Consider the following 4,711-nt stretch of genomic DNA (forward strand, 5'->3'; position numbering starts at 1 on the left):
GTGTGCCAGTATGAAAGTATTTTTAGCAGTGACAGTGAGGTAGCTACTAGTGTTTCACTTGTCTGGACAGTGTATGGTGGAGTAACAGCAGCACACGGTCTGTCTGTCAAAGGGCTTTGCCTCCAGGTAACCCCTCCACCTCCATGGTTTGGCAGTGGGAGGAAGTTAGGGAGGGGGGCGAGAGAGAGGTGGAGGGGAAGGAGGAAGGGGGTAGAGGAGTGGAGTGGAGGGGGCACATAATCAAAGGAAAACAGAAGTATCACTACTCCTGCACCTCCACAACCCACCTGGATGATGGTCCAGTCGCTGAAAAAGAAGCTAAACTTATTCAACGTTTATTTTAGCAGAACCCGATTTGACTTTATGTAATTTGTTATTCTTCCTCGTTTACCCTGTCCTGCCGCATGAATCGCTGGAGATTGTTTTCGGTGGCGTGTGTCCATCTGGTTTCCAAGTTCTTTCTGGATAATACTCTTACCACCTGTTCCATCTCCACATAAGTTTAGTCTACGATGCTACGCTACTCTTAGCCTTAGCCCTATGTTGACGAGAGTTTATCAAACCGCAATTTCACTGTAAAACACACGGGCTGCACAAAATGGGTCCCCACAAAAACCCAATAGTGTTGGTGATTCATGTGTGAAACAAATGTCTTGTTTTTTATCAAGAAGGAATCACAAATAAAGGGAGGAGTTGGCAACACCCTGGGCCCTAGTTGAAGCCTGTAACACCCTGGGCCCTATTGAAGCCTGTAACACCCTGGGCCCTAGTTGAAGCCTGTAACACCCTGGGCCCTAGTTGAAGCCTGTAACACCCTGGGCCCTAGTTGGAGCCTGTAACACCCTGGGCCCTAGTTGAAGCCTGTAACACCCTGGGCCCTAGTTGAAGCCTGTAACACCCTGGGCCCTAGTTGAAGCCTGTAACACTCTGGGCTCTAGTTGTAGCCTGTAACTGAAACACTCTGGGCCCTAGTTGAAGTATGTTACTGAAACACTCTGGGCCCTAGTTGAATCCTGTAACTGAGTCCCAGAGTTGTTGTTGGTCAGCTCACAAGGTCAGGAAAAACTCCTGGCCCTAATTATTCAATTGACAACTCCTGGCATTCTGAACTGCCTCAACATCCTTTCAGTTGTGGAAGACCACTGCTTGAACCCACAGTTGCTTTAGTTTTGATATTAAGGCGTCTTTGAGATTCTCTTTGTAATGAAAAACGCTAAACAGAATAAAGTAGCATGATAATACATGCAGACTCGGTGTGTTCTGTTCGTACGAGATACACATAGTCCAATATCGAATTTCACACAGTATTCTGTTCACATAGGATGATGAACACCTGTGTCATCAAAGTCCAACAGTCCGACCAGTCTCTCCCCTGGAATCCAGCCTCTCTCAAGGTTTCAAGTTCGTTTGGAGAGCATTAACGTTCAGGTGATGCTAAATGTGCTATTAGCGGATCAAAGCCCAAGATTTCTTTCCTGGTCATCAGTTTCAACAATTAAAGCTCCAAAGTGAACCAGGGTACTACTAAGTACAGTAGAAAGTGTCATTTCCAGGAGAAAACGAGGTGTGGAGAGCAATGGTGAAAGGAGAGTAATGCAACGTTTTGCGGCTCTCCTTCCTTGTCTATGGTTGCATTTCAAATGGCGCCCTGGCCAGAAGTAGTGCACTCAGAAGGGGTCTGAATACTTTCCCTTTCTCCACATTTTGTTACAGCCTTTTCTTCATCAATCTACACACAATAACCCATTATGACAAAGGGAAAACAAGTTTTTAATCATTTTTTGCTAAATGTATTAAAAATAGATTACAGAAATACTTTACTGACATAAGTATTCAGACCCTTTGCTATGAGACTCGAAATTGAGCTCAGGTACATCCTGTTTCCATTGATCATCCTTGAGATGTTTCTACAACTTGATTGGAGTTCACCTGTGGTAAATTCAATTGATTGGACATGGTTTGGAAAGGCACACACTTGTCTATATAAGGTCCCACAGTTGACAGTGCATGTCAGGGCAAAAACCAAGCCATGAGGTTGAAGGAATTTATCCATAGAGCTCCGAGACAGGATTGTGCTGAGGCACAGATCTGGGGAAGGGTATCAAAAAATGTCTGCAGCATTGAATGTCCCCAAGAACACAGTGGCCTCCATCATTCTCAAATGGAAGAAGTTTGGAATCACCAAGAAGCTTCCTAGAGCTGGCCGCACGGCCAAACTGAACAATCATTGGAGAAGGGCCTTGGCCAGGGAGGTGACCAAGAACCCGATGGTCACTCTGACAGAGCTCCAGAGTTCCTCTGTGGAGATGGGAGAACCTTCCAGAAGGACAACCATCCTTGCAGCACTCTGCAAATCAGGCCTTTATGGTGGAGTGACCAGACGGAAGGCACTCCTCTGTAAAAGGCACATGAGAGTCCACTTTGGAGTTTCCCAAAAGGCACCTAAAGGACTCTCAGACCATGAGCAACAGGATTTTCTGGTCTGATGAAACCAAGATTGAACGCTTTTTCCTGAATGCCAAGCGTCATGTCTGGAGGAAACGTGGCACCATCCGTACGGTGAAGCATGCTGTGAGGATGTTTTCAGTGGCAGGGACTAGTCAGGATCGAGGGACAGATGAACGGAACCAAGTACAGAGAGATCCTTGATGAAAACCTGCTCCAGAGCACTCAGGACCTCAGACTGGGGCAAAGGTTCCCCTTCCAACAGGGCAACAACCCTAAGCACACAGCCAAGACAACACAGGAGTGGCTTCAGGACAAGTCTCTGAATGTCCTTGAGTGGGCCAGAGCCCGGACTTGAACCCGATCGAACATCTTTGGAGAGACCTGAAAATAGCTGTGCAGCGACGCTCCCCATCCAACCTGACAGAGCTTGAGAGGATCTGTAGAGAAGAATGGGAGAAACTCCCCAAATACAGGTGTGCCAAGCTTGTAGCGTCATACCCAAGAAGATTCGAGGCTGTAATCGCTGCCAAAGGTGCTTGAATACTGGTTTGGTTTGAATACTTATGTAAATGGTATATTGCCATAAATTAGCAAAAATGTCTAACGACCTGTTTTTGCTTTGTTATGAGGTATTGTGTGTAGATTGATGAAGGGGAAAAAAACTATTCATTACATTTTAGAATAAGGCTGTAACGTAACAAAATTGAAATGGTCTGAAATCTTTCAGAATGCACTGTATAGGGAATACGGTGCCATTTGGGACGAACCCTACCTCCTACGCTCTTCCGGATGAGGTGTTCAGAGTCCTCTGGTAGTCAAGCAAAGCCCTAGTGGAAATATTAAATGTTTTTACCATGATAGGGGGCATATTTCGAGTACTTCAGAGAGGAAGCGCAGCACTATATTATCTACTATAGACCTTTTGAGGTAGATTCCATGAACCTGGAGAATGTGCTGATATTATTCAAACCAATCCTTCACATATCTCAGGTGGAACGGTTTTTTCCTTGTAGCAAGAAAATGCATACCGGTAAGATAAAATACCTTCGTAGATGTCCACAAGAGGGTGACATATAACAACCAATGGCTAAAAACACTGACCTCTTTTATGTCTGTGAATGTTATTGCGGAACAGTCAAAAAAGATAAATAAATGTGCATTGTAGATATATCGTAGAAGTTTTAAAATAGTATAGTGCCTTGACAAAGGTAGGTTGGATAAATACAATCTGAGAGATGAGTTTGTTGAGTGGAATCCTCACCTCAGTTTCTTTTCCATTTTACTTGCTAGGCCGTATGCAAATCAGTATTCATCTAAGCAATTACACAAAGTAAAAGGCTAATGTATTATGGCTCCAGTATCACTTAAGCCAGAACAACTCTCTCTCCTTGGCCCAAGTATGCAGTGTTGAAACTAAATTGGCCTGGATGGTGAGCCATGAGCTATTGATATATCACTTACACTTATGAAGTGTCTCTTCCTCAAGCTGGCCTCTCCAGCAGGAATAACTAAGTCAATTTAATAGACTCCTTAATTGTTTTCAGCCCTGTATTAATCTGGGCCAGGGCCATGGGCGATGTCCCAAATGGCAGCTTCTTTTGACTAGAGCCCTATGGTCCCTGGATAAAAGTAGTGCACTAAAAAGGGAATAGGGTGCCATTTGGACCATAATGTTTTCCTATTGTCATGCATTCCTAATGAGCTGGTCTCACAAGTCATCGCTTGCCCCTCTGGCCAGACTTGTCTAAGTTTGATTAATACCATTTGAAATCATCCCTCTATTTAGCTCAACTTTGGCTTAGAGAATGAGATGATTCGTGGAAGGAAAATATGTGGAGTTGTGAAGCACTGAATGCACTGTTATAGCCTGTCTAAATAACTACAGTACTGCAGCTAGAGCAAGGAGTTATGAGCTACAAAATATTATACTCCAGCATGTAAGAGTGGAGCAATGGATTATTAGCAAAGGGTTCCATTCCATTCATGTAAAAGCAAAGAGAACCCCCTTAACATTCTATTTTAGAATTTGTTTGTACTGTAACATTCATGTTGCCATGGAGAAGGTTCCAAATGCATTGTCCTCATTTCAGACAGTTCACACCTTTTTGTGTGGGCATGGTTAGAGCTAAAATTTACAGAGATGAATATCAAATATCTGTCATGCATAAAATGATTTAACAGGGAGCATAATCTGAGATGCACAGGAAAAGAGATGCAGCCATTAGGAGAAGAAGTGGATTGAAGTTGTATACTGCACTTTAGT

Source organism: Oncorhynchus gorbuscha, linkage group LG09 (genome assembly GCF_021184085.1).
Source record: "Oncorhynchus gorbuscha isolate QuinsamMale2020 ecotype Even-year linkage group LG09, OgorEven_v1.0, whole genome shotgun sequence".
In the NCBI taxonomy this organism is placed as follows: domain Eukaryota; kingdom Metazoa; phylum Chordata; class Actinopteri; order Salmoniformes; family Salmonidae; genus Oncorhynchus; species Oncorhynchus gorbuscha.